The sequence below is a fragment of the Diabrotica undecimpunctata genome, chromosome 8 (assembly GCF_040954645.1).
Source record: "Diabrotica undecimpunctata isolate CICGRU chromosome 8, icDiaUnde3, whole genome shotgun sequence".
Lineage (NCBI taxonomy): Eukaryota > Metazoa > Arthropoda > Insecta > Coleoptera > Chrysomelidae > Diabrotica > Diabrotica undecimpunctata.
The window spans coordinates 2,804,505-2,826,769 of record NC_092810.1 but is presented as its reverse complement, the minus strand read 5'-3'; the positions used below and the strand labels follow the sequence as shown (position 1 = coordinate 2,826,769).

General features: G+C 32.9%; 1 protein-coding gene across 2 annotated transcripts in view; it reads right to left on the bottom strand.

The window, feature by feature from the left end:
* The window catches only part of LOC140449181 (A-type potassium channel modulatory protein KCNIP1), a 253,781-nt gene extending 233,512 nt beyond the window's left edge, over positions 1-20,269 (bottom strand). For both annotated transcript variants that reach the window (XM_072542337.1, XM_072542338.1), the window contains exon 1: positions 20,114-20,269. The gene's annotated coding sequence lies outside the window, so the exon portion shown is untranslated. The remainder of the gene's footprint in view (positions 1-20,113) is intronic.
* Between the last annotated feature and the right edge of the window lie 1,996 nt (positions 20,270-22,265).

Below are 22,265 nucleotides of genomic sequence, written 5' to 3'. Positions count from 1 at the left end.
AGTATTTTTTAAAAATGAGACTGAAATTGACAGCATTAGTTCTAGCTCACTACGTTCTAGCTCATCAACTGGTTCAATTTTCTGTTAAATCGGTTCTTCGTTTCTATTAGTTTGTTTTGTTATTGATAAATGTTATTTTCTGTTATCAAATTTTGATTTGCATTTTATTTCTATTAGTTTTATAATACAACTTACTTAGTTATCAATGTAGAAAAAATGGTACGTTTTAATAGTTTTTGTTGTTTTTTACTTAATATAACGTGATAATTATATTATCTTTTATTTTTGTATTTTTTTACACCAATATAACTCTAAGAAACTCATAAATATATTATTGTGTATTGTTTAATTTGTATTATTTTTACTTAATTGTTATGCTTTAAAATGTAAAGATTTATTCTCCATTTTTGTTATAATTCCGTAATATTAAAAGGCGTACAAGTTCCTAAGCGACATTTTTTGATCAAAATACTTTTTTCGAAATATGGTAACCGCCTTTCAAAAAGGCTTAAACACCACAGAACCTAACATTAAAGGCGTAAGCACCAAAATGTTAAATATCTCATGTTTATAATAATTGTTTTATAAATAACATATGGTAAGTCAGAATGCCTCAGTTCGATAATAATAAAATGCCAAAAAAATGTAAAAAAAGAAATATTAAGCGATATTAAACGTTTTTTGTGTCTCCTGAAAAAAACTGTCAATGGCGCTTATGCCTTTCTGTCGTGACACCGTCGATTTCTTAAAGTAAAAATAATTTACACGCCTTGAAGGCACGTTCGTTTTGTATTGGTTTAACGATTTATCAAATAATATTCCAGCTTTATTCACACACCTTCAAAAAACAATACATTCAGCAGCTATTAGTGGTGTGATTAGTAAACACACAGTTGTACAAAAAATCATTGGTTCACCAATAAAAATGTAAAAACTTAAAACTAGTTTTACTGATAAGCAGGTTCGTCTTTTATTGGTTTCCCGTTTTATCAAATAATATTTCAGCTTTACTCACACACCTTCAAAAAACAATACATTCATAAACTATTCGTTAGTGGCACAAGGTGTACACAAAAGTATTGATTCACCAATAAAAATGTAAGAATTTAAAACTAGTTTTACTGACAAGACGAGTGAAAAACCAGTCCCAAATTTAATAGACTAATAGTAATTTTTGGGTGTGATCGATTTATATTAATTGGTTATGATTTGAACGAAACACAATGGCAGTTAATTATTTTAGAATAATTTTCTTTTAAATATGAAATTAGAAATTGTTGTCAATTTAGTGGGTCAATGTCATATTGAAATAAAACAAAATATATGTAACAATAAAACACTGAAAACTTTGTTTTCAAAACTTCCACAAAATTTATTTTAAATTCTTATCACTACAGCTGTTTCGGCTGATTGCCTTTCTCAAGTGATCTGTTTTTGGCATGGGTTTACACTTTATAGTCTCTTATGTAATAGGTTGAGGAGGGGAGAACTGTTTAACATTTAACATTTTATTAATTGTTTGTTCGTTGTATCCATTGTTTACTGCTATTTGCATTAAATCAAAAACTACACAAGAAAGCCCTGAACTTAGTTTTTCCACCACCAGAGAAAAAAACCAGTACCTTCTGCTCGATTACATATACAGGCAAAATATCAACAAAAATAGCCAAACACATAAAAAAGAAAGGAATAACACCAGCTTTTAGAACAAATAACAACCTAGGCAAATATATTAAAAACAACAAGAGCCAACATAAAAAACACTTACACAGTGGTGTGTACAAACTTAAATTTGGCGACTGCCCAAAAACTTACATTGGTCAAACAGGTAGAAATTTTAATAAACGAATAGCAGAACATAAAAGGGCTTTCAATAATAGAAAAACAGATTCTACATACGCACTTCACCTTCTAGATCATAATCAATCTTTTAATGACGAATTTAAAATTCTACACATTCAAAATAAAGGCCTTAAGCTATCTTTGTTAGAATCTATGAAAATCAACAAATTAAAAAACACAGATATAATTCTGAATGACCAGCTTGAGACAAACAGTTCTCCCCTCCTCAACTTATTTCATTAGAGACTATAAAGTGTAAACCCATGCCAAAAACAGATCACTTGAGAAAGGCAATCAGCCGAAACAGCTGTAGTGATAAGAATTTAAAATAAATTTTGTGGAAATTTTGAAAACAAAGTTTTCAGTGTTTTATTGTTACATAAAATGAATGTCCATCAAGTAACGGTCGAATCCATTAATTATTTAAAACAAAATATAATGTTTGATATCAGTGTCGGGTTGCGTCAATTTTCAAATTTCTCAACTGTTATCATAGCTATATCATCAGCTTTTCGCAAATAATTCATTTATTTTGATACATTTTCATTCCGCCAAGTTGAAAAATATTTTCAACATAAAAGATCATCTGTGCTTTACTTTACTTAACTTTTCTTTTCAAAAGTAAATACTGATTTGATCTGCTTGATTTTATTTTAGGAGCACTGAAACTTAAACAAGAACTCTGAAATCCAAGTTTTGCAGAATATGGCAGAAAGGATCCATCTTTAGTACAGGCAATAGAGCTAATCCACAAGTTTCTGAATTCAATTTAAGACGAATGTGGTAGGAAGAACATGTTGTATTTTATATATCAATTATACCACATTCTTCTATACAAACCAAAAAAAGTTTTGAAATATGATTTACATGGGGTACATCTGGTTTGTTTGTAGCATGTTTTTGTACATATTAACTATAACAAACAGAAAACATAAAAACTCTTTAAAAAATACACAAACTTCAAGTTGCGAAGTGTAAGGTGCGTATGGAACGACTGAAAAGAGCGAGAAAAATTTTTGCGAAGTAGATTCCATTTTTTTAGATGCAAATTCTTTAGGTTTTGCCAAATGTTTCTTTTTATTTGTGTAAGTGTATTCACTGGCAACTGGTAATACTAAAATCATTTATTCTAAAGATCAAATGCTTCAGAATAAAAATAGTTAAAATATACCAGACACAGTCAATGGAGACTTAACTTTCAACGACCTTGTTTATGAATTTTATTACATTGCTGAGAAATAACTTTTCTATATATGTTACAAAGCTAACCAAACAGGTTTAATCGTGTTTTATAGTACATTCGTTCAGCAAATTCATAACTACCAACAAACGCACGTGTTGATATTCGCCCTCTCATTCGTCAAGAAGCTATTAAATATAATTTATTGCCTTAAGCCAGACGGATTCTCATTTTACAGGTCCAAACTTGCCAGTCTGTTTAAATTCAAATTGTAGCGTGTTGGTTTTTAAGTTAATATATTGTGTGTTATATCTTATAGTTATTGTTGAGTTATTTAATGGTCGTGTTATTTTTTAGAGTTTAGTTTAAATGTTTAGTATTAAGTTTTATAGTGTGCAGTGAACTTTTAGTATCCAAAAACAAAGTATTTGTTAATTAAAAGTAAAAATAGCTTGCGGTAATCACTTTAATGAAGGTAAGAGAAACCAATATTTTAATTAATTGATGTTTCTAAAAGTTTTATTTCCTTTTTAGTCCATTTATTCACGGTTTTGGCTGTAAATATTAAAGAACCGCTTGGATTGACATGAAATTTGGCATATACATAGCTAACGGCAAAGAAAAAAAGTGATATTGTGCCGATGTGTGTACAGTTTTTGCACAAAGTCAATAATTGTCGAGTTGTTTGCGAGTGAATATGATCATTTTTCAATAAAAAACACGTTTTTAGACAATTTTCCGCAAAAAAAGACCAGTAAAGGGACATTTTGCTCTGAAAAAGGCGGTCAGGGATGCCCAAATAAACAACAGAAGAAACACTTTTAATAAATCATCCCAAATTTTGGCATATGCCGATGATGTTGACCTAGTTGCCAGCACAACACGCAAGCTAGAAGAAATGTATACCACCTTGTCAAACGCTTCAAAAAATATGGGCCTGCAAGTAAATGAGGAGAAAACTAAGATAATGGCATCAACACCCAACAATAGAGCCAGAAACATCGGCCACCAATTCACGGTTGATAACTCTACCTTTGAAGAGGTGGACAAATTCATATACTTAGGCTCCCTGATCACCAAGGAGAATGTCATGACGAAAGAAATCAAGCGACGAATAATCCTAGCAAACAAATGCTATTTTGGACTGAGTAGACATATGAGAAGCAGAAACTTAAGCCTAAAAACAAAAATAACCATATACAAAACCCTTATACAACCAGTGTTGACATATGAGTCGGAGACATGGACCATTTCCAACGCAGATGAAAATCTCCTGCTTATATTTAAGCGAAGAATCCTGAGAAGAATATTCGGTGGCATCTGTGAAAATAGTGTTTGGAGAAGGAGGTACAACTACGAGATATATCACAGATATAAACATATATTTGGTGGTAAAGACGTAGTATTCTTTATAAAAATACGAAGACTAAGATAGGCAGGACATCTGGCAAGATCACAGCAGAACAACCCTCCTAGAAGAATCCTTATGTCACAACCTGTGGTAAGTAGAAGTAGGGGTAGGCCAAAACTCAGATGGAGGGATGGTGTAGATGAGGATGGTAGACAAATAGGAGCAGTAAACTGGCAACAGTTGGCAATGGATAGAACTGACTGGCTTAATAGACTTTAGAATGTCGAGGCTCTTTTATAAGGCTGTAGTACCAATGATGATGATGAAAGGGACATTTTGACGTTAAAATGAAGGAAGTGATTATAACTATATTTAAAACGGAAATGCAGGAGAACCCTACAATGTCGAAAAGTACGATTTCTATTAGAGTAGCAGATAAAACAGGTACTGATATTGTTTCTCCATTATTTATTTTTTTGGAGTGCGCATTTTTACTTTATTTAACAAATATTGTTACTTTTTATCTATTGTAGGCGTGTGTAGCTGTAGTGTACGCAATGTGGTTCATGAATATGAAATTACGGGAACATACAAACTGGATGAATTTGACAGAGAAGCAATAAGAAGAATAATCCATCAATTATTTTTTCGAAATGAAATACCCACAATAGACAAAGCTTAAAACAGCATTTTGATGGACAGGGACGAAATTGTCTTGTGGAGACGAGAATTTCTAATAAAGATTAAGTCCTACAGAAATGAAAACCGCAAAATTTACTACTTAGACGAGACTTGGCTAAATTCTGGTTACATTAAATCTAAAGTATGAGTCGACAATTCGGTAACGTCTTATAAACAAGCGTTTTTAGATGGACTTTCTACGGGGTTAAAAAATCCTGCAGGTAAATGTTTATGTGCTTTTTCACTTCAAGTAAATTTTGAAATAATAAAATTTTCTGTCTCATGGTTAGGAAGGAGTTTTGTCAGTAGGAAACGTGGCGTTGCTATAACGTTTTATCAGGTAAAAATAGTCTAGTGAAATAGTTATAATTAATGAATTTCTTGTGTAAGAGTGACTAACTATTCAAAAGAAAACAGACTTATTATAAAGATTTTTCTAATTAAAAATCTTTTAATATTCGCAAATAAATATAGTAGACTTATAATTGAAAATTATAAATAGGATAGACAGACATATCGTAACGCTACGGTGGTAATTGTCAGTTAAGCGAGTATGTACTTAGTTGCATTGCATCTTGCCAATTCATTTGAGCAATTCTTAAAACTACATTTTTTAATTATTTCATTAGACTGTCGGTAAAAATTAGCCAATAAAGATTATTGGATGAGTTTCAAAGTATTTGGTAACTTTAAATTAAGTTACGGAAGGTAATTTCTCAGTGGCGGATCTAACATTGTTAAGAGGGAGAGCCGATCGGCTCTATTTTCTAAAATTTTCTACTATACCGACCCTTTTTAGCCTACTAGCCCACTGGGAAAAGACTTGCACTAATAAAAGTTGAGAGGTGGGCCGGTCGGCACTCCTTGGATCCGCCACTGAATTTCGCTCAGATATCTACTGGCATTCATGCTATTTAATATATAGTAAAAATATATACTTAAGTTGCTAAACCAGTTGATATTCTAGAGGAAATGATTAAGAATGTACCCTAATTCTTCACGAAAGGATAAAAATTCTATTTCAAAAGCGTATAAATAACTTGTTCTAGGACGGAAAATCGGTCTTTTGAGTTCCAGATTATTCCACTAGTACATTGTTCACTGCTGACATGCGGATGTAGTGCACTGACGTCCTGTTTTAGTGGAAGGTGGCGCCAAAATTCTTAATGCTGAAAGCTACGGATTTTAGACAAGCTTTCATTATCTAATCTAGGGATCTTCCAATAGATTCTTCTGAACTTTGTCAGGTGGTAGCAGCCATATTTTTGAAGCTACATCTGTCAAATTGGTTGTTTCTTATTCAGTCTGTTTTGCTAAATCATCTAAAAAAATCACGTGTAAATGATAATAGTTATTTATTGTACAAGACGATAAAATTCTACTTATCTTCGAGAGCGTTTTTTAGCGTCGATACGTCAGTCGAGACGCTAATTATGCTCGAGAAGATAATGCGATTTTATTGTCGTATGCAATACAACATTTTTTTCTATAGCAAGACTTCAAGTTCAGGTAAAAAATAAAATTTCAAAGAAAATTGTAATTTTTAGCACAAAACTCGCAATTGTGTTGCTCCGTTGTTAGGGATATGAATTACTCTGTCAACAAATGTCAAACAAATGTTACGTTTTGGTTTTTGCGGAGAATATTGTTGTGTTTTGTGTACAAAGTGAATAAATACGAAATGGACGGAAAAGAATTGGCACAAGAAAAGGAAAACCTGCCATCAGATGTAGAAAGTGCAGCGTTGGAAGCAGAAAGTTTATTGTTGCCACAAAAATCTAGGATGATGTATGAGAAAGAATACCAGTCTTTTAAAAAGTAGAAAAGCATTAAGAATATCAATGGAGTGAGTGAAAAAATACTTCTGGCGTATTTTTCTGAAAAGTCGAAGAAAGCGATGCCATCGTCATTATGGTTGTATTATTCGATGCTGAAGCGTACGTTGTTGGTGAATGAAAATTGTGACATTTCTAAATTCAGCAAGTTAACCACCTTACTAAAAAACCTGAGTGGAGGATACAAAGCTAAAAAGTACAAAATCCTGGAGTCAGATGACATTACTAAATTTCTGATAGAAGCTCCTGATGACGTCTATTTGTTGATGAAGGATATTGCTATTTTTGGTGTGCATGGAGCGACTAGGTCCGATGAATTGTACAAGTTAGAAGTGTTTAACGTGGACGACAGAAAATCGGTGATAATCGTTTCATTATCTGATACTAAAACCAAGCAGGAAAGGTCGTTTTGTATCACTGACAAGAAAAGTGGACTGAGTTTCTTGGAAATTGTGAGAAAGTATATTGCCTTGCGGCCCAAAAACGTACCTCACAGTAAGTTTTTTGTAAATTACCGACAGCAAAAGTGAACTACTCAACCGGTGGGCATTAACACTATATATAATATCCTCAAGAAGATTGCAGATGTTTTGAAACTTGCAAATTCAGAAATGTACACGGGGCATTGTTTCCGTCGTTCTTCAGCTACTATGTTCGCAAATTCTGGAGCTGATCTAGTAAAAGTTAAACGTTTAGGTGGATGGAAATCGTAATCTGTTGCAGAATCTTACATTGAAGAGTCAATAAGCAATAAGATTGCTGTATCCAAGTGTATACTTGGCGGACCAGAAAATCAATCCAGTATCTCGAATCAAGTGTTTAAGCAAACGAGTACAAGTTGTGATGCTCCAAAAATAGATATTTCTAATAATGTTAATTGTAAAATTTCAGTTGTTTTTAATCCTTAATGTGTTTGAATTTGTAAATTTTATTGAATAAAAAAAAGTTAAAACATTTTATCTACTCTTGCTGTTAAAGTGTCACTTTATCTACCGTTGCGGTTAAAGTGATACTTTATCTACTCAAAACAGTTGTTAAAGCAGCACTTTAACATTAGCTATGGAAAAAAATTGTTTTATTAAATTATTAATTATCAAATTATTATCATAAGTGGCTCGACAATCCGTTGTGGATCTTGGCCTGCTCACAAAGAAGTAGCCACCCCTGTCGATTCCTGGCAACTTCCCTCCATCTTCTAAGACCTCCCTCTTCCAACTTCTCTCCATCGACCTAAGAAGAGGGAATACGAACAGAATACTCTCAATGAGATACAAAGTTTATTCAATAAAAATGAAACGAGGAAATACTACAAATCCTTAAATAATAGCCGTCGAGAATTTAAACCACGATTGAAATTTTGTAAAGACACTAACGGTGAAATTCTACATGATAAAAACTCAGTTCTTAACAGATGGGCACAACATTTCAAACATCTAAATATGATCGATATTAAAGGATATTGTTCTGAAGCTATTTTCTTGTGGCATGTTAAAGTCATTACTATTTAAATGGGAATAAGCCACAATTAAAGGTTAAAGTACGTTTATTGACGTTTCAATTTCAACTTCGGAAATCGTTCTCAAAATAAAAACATTAGTAAATTTACTTATCTTAGTAAATTTACTTCAGGAATTCGATATTTCTCAACATAATTGCTGTTTGAAACAAAAAAAATCGAAATCAGTACTTTTAACAGTTTTTGATCCATCTGTATAATTTATGGATAATTCTTAAACAAAGTACTAAACACGTTGGCCACTTTTAGCGTTTCTGTTTAGAAGTAGACACTTTGGAAACAATAATCTTCCTAATTAATCTATGAAACAAGCCTGTGCAATTCTTTTACAGCAAAATTAATGTAGAGTCCTAGAAAAGCTTTTTAAGCTAAGTGAAATGACACAATAATTTTTCTTTCAGCACTGCATTCCGTCTAGCTGTCTTCTCCTACACTTTTCAGTGACATATCACATTCATCTATCACTACGATTTTTCAAACTGAATATACATCTGTCTGATATCCGAGAGAGGCTTTCTCGGATTCTATATCGAGTTTCTCTTGCAGGCTACGAATACTACAAGCTTAACATGCCCAATTTCCAACTTATTTACTAGTTTTACCAACTCGTAAGAGAAGTTGTGTTAGGAGATTGGTTTCCAGCGAAATTCTCGTATTATTTTTATATGGAGTCTACGTGTCTGCTGCTCTACAATGATAAATAGCAGTGTAAATGGGTAAACAGACTTGTCGTAACTGTATTTATTGATTTTAGTTTCGTGTTTTTGTTATTCTGTTATTATATTGCTTATCTGTTTATCTGAAGTGGACTCACATACGCATTGAACTATTATTATTATCATTTGCACGAACATAAAATTTAATGTTGGGTAAGGTAGAGATTTAGATTTATGATTTGCAAGGGTTTTAATAACTTCTACTAATAATATATATATATATATATATATATATATATATATATATATATATATAACAATACAATTTATTGTAAGCACATATTAACAACATCTACACAAAAGGAGATAGAAAGAATTGTTCAAACTACAGGGGGCTAAGTGTCATAAATTCACTCTCAAGACTGTATGGAAAAATAATAAAAAACAAAATTAAAAAAGAGATGACAGATGTTGAAGAACAGAATGGCTTTCGTGCAGGCAGATCCTGTATGGACAGTATATTCTCTCTAAAGCAAGTTATCGAGAAAAGATTAGCCCACAACCTTTCAACTCATATAGTCTTTATAGATCTGACAAAGGCATACGATAGTTTACCACTTTCAATGCTTTGGGTAGCAATGGAAAAACAAGGAATAAGCAAAAAAAATATACAAGCAGTACAACAACTCTACAAAAATATGACGGCAAACATTAAAACTGGAAATAGATTAACTAAAGAAATTCCTATTAGTAAGGGCCTAAAGCAAGGCTGCTGCATAGCACCTACACTCTTCAAAATATATCTAAATGAGGCACTCTCAGTGTGGAGAAGAAAGTGCTGCAATATGGGCATCCCAATCGGAGATGATAGATTGTACACGATACACTTCGCTGACGACCAAGCCATTCTAGCTGAAGACGAGAGTGATGTAGGCTACATGCTTAGAAAACTGGAAGATGAATATACCAAATGGGGCCTCACAATTAATATACAAAAAACTGAGTACTTAGTTGTAGGAGAAAAACCAGAAAGCCTACAAATCGAAATGGGAACTATAAAACCAACAGACAATTTTAAATACTTGGGAGTCCAAATAACATCAAAAGCAGGAAGTAGCGAAGAAATACACTTCAGGATTGGCCAAGCAAGATCAGCCACCAGACAGCTACACGGACTATTATGGAATAAAAAAATAACAAAAGAAAATAAAAGAAGAATCTATAAAACAATAATAGAAAGTATTGGGCTGTACGGCGCCAAACTCTGGGAAATAAACCAAAGAAACAAATCAAAAATTAAGGCCATGGAAATGAACTACTGGAGACGATGTTGCCAGCTGACTAGACTTGATAGGGTGAGAAACGAAGATATTCGGAGAGAAATGGAAATCGATCCAGACATAATAGACACAATCGAAGCCAAAAGACTTAACTGGTATGGACACCTTCAGAGAATGCCTGAAAAAGGATGGCCAAAAAAAATAGAAGAATGGACTCCGCCAACTAGAAGAAAACGAGGTAGACCAAGACGATCCTGGAGAGACGATGTCGACGATGCAATGACCGCCAGAGATTTAACAACTGAAGATTGCTTCGACAGAAAACGCTGGAAATTAGGATGCGAGAAGCGGCGCCAGCTGTAGAAGACTCGCTTGTTATATATATATATATATATATATATATATATATATATATATATATATATATATATATATATATATATATATATATATATATATGTATATATATATATATATATATATATACAATACAATTTAAATTAATTGAATTTAACACCTTGACTGCGGCACATTTCCCCAGGTTTTTTTAATTTCCTTGGTTTGGAAATTAAAAATGCTTGTTGTGAACTAAACACAAAAAATGTCTAAGGAACACAAACTTTTTTTAATAATTGAAAATTTTAACGTAAAAGTCAAAGTAACACAAAAATTATAACAAAAAGTGTGTTTATTAATCTCTATTTCCTTCAGTAGCATTAATTACAGCTTGACATCTCCTTGGCATGCTTAAAATTAAATTACGAATTTTATTTTGAGGCAATAGGATCCATTCATGTGTAAGAATATCTTGAGGACCTTGTCTAGTATGAACATTGTGCAGTTAAGGAGAAAACAGTCTCTGAAGCATATCCTATACATGCTCGATGGGATTAAGATCTGGCGATTGTGCCGGCCACGGTAAAAGTGTAATATCCTTATTACGAAACCAATCTCTTACTGTTGCTGCAGTAAGTGGCTTTGGTTCTAAGATACAACGGGTTCTAAGTTAAGATCAATATATTGAAATTGATTCAAAGTACCTTCCTCAAATACGGGAACAGTTCGATGATGAAAAATTATTTCAGCCCACATCATAACTTGTAGACCACTATAAGTCCTTTCAAAACTCTCACCCTTCTTGAATCAGGGCAGAGACAAAACCCAACTTCATCTGTGAATAATACAGAACTCCATTCTTGTAAGCCCCACTGCATATGTTATTGTGCCCACCTTAATCTGAGTTCACGATTTCTATGACGTAACATGTGAACCCTCAATGAACATCTGGCGTGCAGGTCAGTTTCATCTATTCTATTCTTCAATGTTTGGTCACATACAGTAATGTTGTGGGTATATTCTTAGGCCCCATAGAGTTCACGTGCACTTATATGGACATTTCGACTAGTTAAAATCCTACCAGAAAGATATATTGAATAGCTGGGTGGAATACTTTAACCAGGCACCCTACCGGAGATTGGGTAACCAACCCCAGTGGAAAGTAGGGTCAGGGCCGACGAGAAAGGGAGAAATGGTCCTCCGAAAAGGGGTTAGGTATAGGGCTAACAACCCTATCCTAGAAAACACACAGGACTGATTAAACGACGACGACTGCGCGAGAAAAAGGTACATGATTTAAGAATCGCGACATGGAACATCCGATCCCTATACAGATCGGGAGCCCTCCAAAATCTGCTCGGTGAACTGAATAGATACACCAGAGGAACAATAATAACAAAAAGTGTACAAATATTGGCATTTGCAGATGATGTTGCTGTTATAGCTAGAAGCGAAAGAGGGATGATAGAAGCATTTAATGCGACAGAAAGAGTGGCACAAAACAGTGGCCCAAATATTAACGAAATAAAAACCAAACACATGAAGGCCAGCAAATCGACAGGCCAAAGAAACTTACAGAATCTGACAATAGGAGACTATAACATCGAAAGCGTGAAAATTTTTACATATCTAGGTTCACTAGTTACCGCAGATAACAATGTCAGTGAAGAAGTTATGATCTAACATCTAAAATCTAACAACATCACAAGAAAAACCAAATGCAAAATATACAAGACCCTGATAAAACTGGTCCTTGTATATGGATCAGAGACATGGACATTGTCGAAAAGCGATGAGAAAGCGATTTGAACGAAAAATCCTTAGAAACATATAAGGGGGTGAAAGAAAATGGCATATGGCGCAGAAGATATCATTTTGAACTATACACAGGATGCAATGAACCCGAGATCATAACATACATAAAGATCGGACGTCTGCACTGGATGGGCCATGTTGAACAGATGTTGGAGACTGAAACACCAAAACATATAATGAGGCAAACACCAGTAGGGAGAAGGTCAAAGGGAAGACCCAAACTTAGATACATGGAACAAGTGGAACAACATCTGAAAACACTTAAGATTACCAACTGGAAAAACAAAACAAGCAACAGAACAGAATGGCGGAAAATCTTAGAACAAGCCGGGACCCAGATTTGGTTTTTCTTGTTCTATTGTGGATAGTGATTTTATCTCCCACGTACCGATTTAAACAATATTTTTCGTTTTCCTTTTTCCGTGATTATAAAAAAACATCATTTTTTATAATCATCCATTAGAAAAGCCAACTCTTATTAAAAGCTCGTAGTATAAACGATTAACCCCAATGAGGTTTAATAGAACACGGGGACCTTATGAATTATTCTCTGCGGATGAGATCATGACAGGATCTGCATTAATGACGACGTTCTTGGATATCGGTGTTGATTTCTCTTGCAATTTCATACTAAAGAAAACTTACTGATGAGAGTGACTAATGAATAACGACGTTAGGCACACTGTGTCAATGGGAACTACGAAGGCATTAATCAATCTTAATTACGAATAAGTTTTAGAGTTTGTTTTTTTTTTATAGAATTATACAGAAACTATGATATACCCAGTCCGTTGGCTCTTTGCCAAACGTCATCAATTAATTTATACTAATTAAATCTAAACAATGTATATATCATTGATGGAAGAATTAGGAAATTAGTAATATTCGTGTAAAATTTTGAAATTTCTTAAGTTTTTATTTGATGCCGAAACACGATGTCCCCTCTAGAAGCAGAAACGGTGATTAAATTTTGTTACTGAAATTTATTACAATTCTTAAAATAACTATTTCATTAAACAAATAAATATCTATTGAATTTCCGTCCATGAGTGATAACTAGAGAACTTCCAACCCTTTTACACTGTAGGCTTAAATTCGAAAGCATCTCCACACTATACTTTCTCTAATAAATGTTAGCGCTTCTTTAGTTTAGTTAGCGAAGAGAAAGTTTAACCATCTATTGAAAATTATTTCAATTTTAGGTACCGGTAATTTCATCATCATCATCATCATTGGTGCTACAGCCCTATAAAAGAGCCTCGACCTTCCCAAGTCTATTACGCCAGTCAGTTCTATCCATTGCCAACTGTTGCCAGTTTGCTGCGCCTATTTGTCTACCATCCTCATCTACACCATCCCTCCATCTGAGTTTTGGCCTACCCCTACTTCTACTTCCCACAGATTGCGACATAAGGATTCTTCTAGGAGGGTTGTTCTGTTGTGATCTTGCCAGATGTCCTGCCCATCTTAGTCTTGCTATTTTTATAAAGAATACTACGTCTTTACCACGAAATATAGTTGTACCTCCTTCTCCAAACACCATTTTCACAGATGCCACCGAATATTCTTCTCAGGATCCTTCGTTCAAATATAAGCAGGAGATTTTCATCTGCCTTGGAAATGGTCCATGTCTCTGACCCATATGTCAACACTGGTTGTATAAGGGTTTTGTATATGGTTATTTTTGTTTTTTTACTTAAGTTTCTGCTTCTCATATGTCTACTCAGTCCAAAATAGCATTTGTTTGCTAGAATTATTCTTCGCTTGATTTCTTCCGTCATGACGTTCTCCTTGGTGATCAGGGAGCCTAAGTATGTGAATTTGTCCACCACTTCAAAGGTAGAATTATCAACCGTGAATTGGTGGCCGATGTTTCTGGCTCTATTGTAGGATGTTGATGCCATTTAATAGTAATTAAACAGTAACAAAGAAATGGTCGTCAAAAGGTAAAAGAAATAATAAATTAGACTTACTCACAATCAATTTAATTTAACTATCCAGACGACCGGTTTCGCTTTCTACGAAAGTAGAAATGGTATGGAAATAGACAACTCAATGGTATGGAACATTACTTTCATCTAACAAACAATCACATTACACCTATCTCTACTTCATTGGATAAAATCTGTTTTCTCAAGAACTTCCCCGTTTACTGTCAAACAATTACAATAGCAGACTTAAGTTCTCCGTTCAACAATACAGGATAGTTTGAACCATGTCCTTTCAACCATCAATTAATAGAGTACCGGCATCATTTATTTAACTTTGTATCGAGACCTGAAGATGCTTTGCATATTGTAGAAAGCGAAACCGGTCGTCTGGATAGTTAAATTAAATTGATTTTGAGTAAGTCTAATTTATTATTTCTTTTACCTTTTGAAATGGACTCACACAAGCAACACAATTATGATTTAAATGGTCTTCAATTTGCAAAAGATCCAGCAATTCTGGAGTTTTTCAAAGATAATGAAAATTCTTGAAAATTCACTGACTCTAACTGATGAAAAATTTAATTATTACTATGAATAAATCTATATTTATCTTAGGGATGGATAGGATATTATTATCACTATCTCTAAGTAGAAAACCTTCTTTTTTAATAAATTATTTAATAGTTTAGTATCACAAAATTATTTATTTTAATTTATTTTCTTATTGTCCATCCTTTCCTCAAATGCAACTGCTTAAAGAATACTTTGAAGCCACTTATTATAATTAACGATAAAAGAAGCCCTAAGATCAAATTTTAATTAAAATAAATTTATTTGTTTTTGCAAAATTAAGCCTAAGGCATAATATATTATACAATTTTTGGATTCCTCAAAGTAATCTAGACATATTTTATGTACAATGTCCTTTATCTATCTTTAACCATTTCTGACATAATAATTATTTTAATATATTTAAGAAATATATCTCAGTACAGTTTGCTACAACACACTGAAAAACTAATAAGTGATACTTTTTAGTTCTAGATAATGTAAAAAACAAAAAAAATACAATAATGTGAATGTAGGGTATGTGATAATGCATTTCAGGTATCTTTTATATTTATTAGAAACTAGAACAAGTTACTCTTTTCAATTATCTGGACTGTTGAAGTTTCGCCAAAGATAGACATGGATCACAAAATTATCAGCTGTCAATATATATGCGAAACAATTTACAAAACATTAGAGAATAAGACAAGAAGAGATACAATGATAAAAGTCACTTGCTATAACGACATTGCTATATAGTTGTGAAAGCTGAATGACGCCAAAAAAACTCTTTAATCCAATCTAGCGAAAGATAGTTCCTAGAAGAGTTAAAGTGATATTAAACGACTTGATAGACAAGGGAAATTAAGAACCATATGTGTACCTTGGAGGTAAAGGACACTATGTCCATTTTTATCGAAATTTAGATTATTGCACTTTTTATTATAACTTTTCTGGCTCTACACATAGGTAAACCATACTATGTCCAGAGACAATTTTACGGCAAGTTACCGACTTTTTAATAAACACCAAGTCCACTTCCAGTCAGAGGTAAACAACACCATGTGGACTTGGTGTTGTTTACCTCTACTATATGTGTGCACCGTCATTTACCATCCGGACATAGTGTTATGTACCCTTCTACACTTCCCGTCATATAGAAATGGTACACTTTTTTTTCCCAATGTAAACCAGTGTTCAGACCAGAGATATATAAGAGAGCCTCTCTTACATATCTCTGGTTCAGACTGGAGACAATGGTTCGTGAAACAATTCATTGTTGCCATCACAGATAACGGAATTGCACTAAATCTAAATAAAAAAAATAACGTTCAAAAATGTGTTTAGATAAATATTATTTTTATTATTAACAACAAAAAAACGGTATCTAATAAATTTAATAACCAGAGAGACGGTTGAGTTAATGTCTAAAATGTTTGAAGAATTTTTTAATGATGGAGATATGACAAAATACTATTATTTCAGCACTTTCGAATTATAATACATATATTTAAATTCCAGACTTGTTCACTGTAAAAGTTATTCATTTTGTATTAATTTCAAATTTAATTTTTAATTTTTCCAGTGTGTTTTATTTATTCTAGTATGCCACAACTCAATACAGTTTTGTGCTACACTTTACGAAAAACGAATGACAGCTCTCGATTTGAAATTAAACATAATAATTTAAAGTCATGTCTAAATTTTTTATTTTTTAACATTATTTTTGAATTAAAATATTTTCATAAATTATAATGAAACACGATTCAACTCCTTCTTTTAGCTGGTTTGTTAGCTGGATATTGATAAAATCTATGAGCCTCTAAGTGGTGAAAGCTCAGAATCGGACGACAATGATATGAGACGTATAAGTAAACCAGCGAAAACAAAGGTAAAAGAGAAAGCTATTATTATTCCTACGATTAGCGATTAGTGGAGCAATAAAAAAATCTTCTTTAGGACGATTTATCGCTAAGCAGTGATGCAGGCAATTTCAATGAACATAATGAAGTTATTTTAGAAGAAGAGAAAAGTGTTAAAAGAAATGTACAAAATATAACTAAGTGCAAACAAAAAGGTAAAAAACGTGTAGTAAATGAATAAAATTGGACCTGTAATGTTCGCAAACGAAAAATAGCTGGTGGGAAAGAGTATCTCAGTAAAAGAGGCAAAGACATGCCTGCAAAAATGTTAAAGCCTCCTTGCATGTGTCGCATGAAATGCTCTGAAAGATGGCCAGAATACGAAAGACAAAAAATTTTCAACTCATACTGGACTGAGACAAACGTTTCAGATCTTAAAAAGCAATTTATGTTCTCATGTATCGACATCCAACCTACTCTTTGATCAAGAAAAAAAGATCTAAATTCTAACAAATCTAAAAATAATACACTACACTACCATTTTACAGTGAACAATCAGCTATTGAAGGTGTGCAAGGTTATGTTTGTGAACACACTTTGTATATCTAATTTAGTAGTAGTAAATATGTTGAAAAAAATTGAGCCAGGAGGTTTAATAAAAGCTGATCAAAGAGGTAGACTCACGCCAACCAATTAAACTCCTACCGAAACCATAAATAGTATACATCAACATATTAAATCATTCCCAAAATACGAGAGTCATTATTCCAGAGAAAGGAGTAAGAGAGACTATCTAGGCACAGAACTTACAATAGAAAAGATGTATCAACTGTACATTGATGAATGCAATGAAAGACATGTAGATCCAAAGCTCAGAGCAAAAAGTGGTTGTACGCAGATATTTTTAATAAAGACTGTTGTACAACTAAAAAGTTGTCGTTTAAACCGCCCGAAAGAGACATTTTCGATACATGCAGTACATTCACCGCTCAATTAAAAAATAATCTTACTGCAGATGAACTAACCAGTGTACAGGCTGATCATGATGCTCACCTAATTGAATCTAAAACTCGGTATAACTTAAAACAATTGGACTTTATAATAGCTAAAGAGTCACCACAATACAAATTACTATCTGGTGATTTGCAAAAATGTTTGCCTTCACCACTAACAAACAATTGTATTAGTTTCTACAAAATTAAGCTTTGGATATTAAATTTTACATTACATGATGCCAGTGATTCTTCTGTACAATGTATAATGTGGGACGATTCGAAAGGGGCCCGAGGTGCAAATGAAATTGCCTCGTCAATTTTGAAATGGGCTGACAATACACTTCCAGGTAGTCAAGTAGAGGCCATCACTCTTTGGACCAATAACTGCTATGGACAAAATAAAAATATAAGTATTATAATGTGCTATTTTTGGATACTGCAAATATAGACGATCACTCAAAAGTTTTTACTGAAAGGGCACACACATATGGAAGCAGACACTGTTCATGCTTTAATCGAAAGAAACTCTCCAATTTGGCCATTTTAACACCATGGGACTGGCAACAACTAGTTAGGCAAACATCAGGTAAATACACAGTGCACAATATGGAACTTGCAGATTTCAAAAACTTCAAAACGCTGTTCGATAAGAAATTGTCATATAATCCTCCTTTTGTAAGTAGAAAAAAAAATGTTAATAAAGACCTTGTTCTATTGTCAACATGTATTTTCCTACAAGTCCAACAAGAACACATTGGAAAGTTCTTTTATAAGACCGATTTCAATAATCAAAATATGTATGAAGTGGACTTCATGAGGTATCGAAGACAGCAAGTAACGTTTCCAGCCCAATTAATTCAAGTCTCAGTAATCTTATTACCAATCACAAAACAAAAGTACAATGACTTAATTGCATTACTGCCTTTTGTTCTGTCAGTTTGTCATGCGTTTTATCAAAATTTAACACATAGCGATGTAGCCACAAACGATTACCCACAAGAAGATGAAGATGATATGGAGCATCTTTAACAATTTTGAAACTTGTCTATAATTTTACTTAATTATTATAACATTATAATATTCACCTCTAATAAAATAATAGTATAGGCTGTTTAACGTGTTTGTATTGTTTATTTCGTAAAGACCTTAACATGCAATGCCACATTATTTAAAAAAGTTGTTAGAGGTAAACAACACTATGTCCAACTACACATTTTTAAAAAAATTTTAAATAATGAACGGTAAACATCACATATATATATCTTCATGGAATAAAAAACGATTATACACACCACAATAATAATATATTAATCTTGGTTAAATATAAGAAACATTGGAGTATTTACTGATTAAAAATTTAAAAAAATTTAAAACTGCTCTCCTGAAAAAGTAAGAAAATGGACATAGTGTCCTTTACCTCCGAGGTACCGATATAAACTCTACTATAAACTAAAAAAATACGAAACTACAAACCGAAAGGCACCAAATGCATAAACACTGGAATGACGAAGAAGAATTTGAGATATGGTATATTTATATATTTTGGATTAAATTTATTATAAAAAATAAGATAATTTTTGTTACAAATAGAGCAATAAATAAAATTATAAGAATTAAATTGGGATATCCAACAGAAAATGTAGTATAAGATGCCATTGCTGTTCATTTCAAATCAAAACTGGAGAACCCAATGACATCTGCTACAGCAGATAATGTTCATTGATCTAATTCTAGTGATTCATATGAAGTTTACACTATGTATTACACTCAATTAGATAGAAGATATATATTGGATGCTGCTATGGAATTATTTGTGTTATGACGTCACGATTGACAGTGACAGCAGCGTGAAGAAAAAATTACTTTTTAATTTAACTTTGGTATGTAATATTCAGTGTTATTTTGTACTTTTGGTGGACAAATATCATTGGATTAACTTTTAATCTACGAATAAAAAAGTTTATTTTTGTAATTTTTCAAAAACTGACTTTTATATTAATAAAAATTTAAATAAACACTAAATGACTTTAATAAAGGATTTTATAAGTAAAGAGTAAACTGTGTATTGTAGCAATAATATTTCTCTTGCCAAGTATTAAATATTTTATATGTAATAAGATGCTAGTGATGAAACATTTTGTGAAATACAGATACAATGTTTTACCAGACTATTTCCAAAATTCACAACCGCCTGAACGAAAAATCTGATCGATTCCACCCTCTTTTAATTCATAAAATCCCAAAAAACGATCCCCTAACCAAACCTATCGGTTATGTCACGTACCTCTCCAAGATCCTCGAGTTAGCTCCTCGTCTCTCCCGGTAGCACTTTCCCAGAACCCTCACACGACGTTTCGTCAATGTTCTAGCCCACTTCGATCACCCGCCGCGGTATTTTCATTTAAAAGTATCAAGCAGGCTGTGGCAAAAGGCAAAGACAGTGGCGACAACGAAGGGCCCGGACTTTTTGCCGGAGCTCCGAACTAGGAACTGGTCCTTGCGTTGCTGGGCTGCAGTCCTCGAAGGAGAAGCGCTTGCGCTCTGGAGGAGTTGACGGCATGAACGCGAGAGAGCGAGTGTAAACGTTAAGGTAGGGCGAAAATAACGTGCTGTCTGGCTTGTTCAATCTCTCTTTGATGTAGATATGACAGATGGAGGGATGTAGGATCTACGGGGTGTCGTGATCCTGAAATCGCGAAAGCGTTTACAGTAGTCCTGAGCAAAAAATATATGTTAACTTAAAACGATTTTTTGTATGTGACCTGTTGATCGCAGTTTTATATTTTCCATTTATTTGTTTTTGAAAATTTATAGGATAATTGACTTGCGATTGATTCGTTTTTTATATAGAGGTTTCAAATAATTTCATATAAAATTTACAAAGATTAAACCTTATTTCTTAATGTCTGATAGTACAGTACATTCCACCAACTTTGAATTGGACTTCTAAACGATTAATGGAATTCGCAGAAAACCTTTCGTTGTAGTAAAAGGCACGGTAAACTGCACTGGAGTTCTACATAATCTTTTTAATTACTTAATTTGTTCAGAATATTTTTGCCTGAATCATCAGTTAGAGTTAATTTGTATAAAATGAGGAGCAAAAATTCAAATGGAATTTTAAATATTGTTGTTTATTTTGCTAATAATGAATGTATAAATATAATGGTTAACCTGATGTACGATTATTTTGTAAATAACATTATACTAGTGAACTTACTGATTATTTAAATTTTATTTTCCCGAATCAACCACTCTTCTATTAATTTTTCACATTTATTTACAGTTTGGGCCCATATTTCTGTATTTGCAGTTTTAAGAGCTTCTTGCCACATTTCCCTAACTGCATCGTCACTGTATCCATTGCATTCAACGTGGTTATCGTAATACGTTTTACATATACCTAAGATGTGTTCGATGGGATTAAACTGGCAGTGATACGGAGGTAACCGTATTACTTGATGTCCATAACTTGAAACAATTTGGTCAAATATATAATAATAATTTCAACAATCATACAAAACTTGTTTCAATAATTAAAAATATGTGAATAAATTAACCCGAAGGTCTCCGGGAGGTGTGGGAACACCTGTTTCGGTAAATATAACATACAATAAATGCAAATACAATATAATATACTATACTATGTATTCGCTGAAAATTTCGTGGAAATTAAAAGTAAATATTTTGTTTGAAATTTAAATTATTTCGATTAAGAGTGACTTGCTGTTTAAAAAGAAATTAACATGTGGCTAGAAATTATGCACCGTTTTGCCGGAAAATCGAAAAAACTGTATACCATTGGATTTTTATCAAATTTCGTTAATCGGCTATATTGGCGTCAATTTTGGTCCGAGAGTCAAGAGAATGGACATTTCCTACATAAAATTGGCAGCGCATTATTCTGCTATACTCAGAATGTTCCTACATCTAACCGTTCGTGAGAAAAATTCCCACTTGGATGTATGTATTCGCTGAAAATTTCGAGAAAATTAAAAGTGTATATTTTGTTTGAAATTTGAATTATTTCGATTAAGGGTGACTTGCTGATTAAAAAAAACTAAACATGTGGCTAAAAATTATGCACCGTTTTGCCGGAAAATCGAAAAAACTGTAGATTTTTTAATTCGATTTTTCCTCTTTTCCGGCAAACTGGGGTTAAGGGATCAGAAAAAAACACATGTTTGGAATAAGCTGGACCAAGTGCATGTACCAAAACATTAAACAAAATTTTTTTTTTGGAAAATTTGGAAAAAATTTTCCAAGGGGGTATCCTTGGATTTTTATCAAATTTGGTTAATCGGCTATATTGGCGTCAATTTTGGTCCGAGAGTCAAGCGAATACACATTTCCTACATAAAATTGGCCGCTCGTTCTTCTGCTGTACTCAGAATTTTCCTACATCTAACTGTTTAAAATTTTTTTTTTTGGAAAAT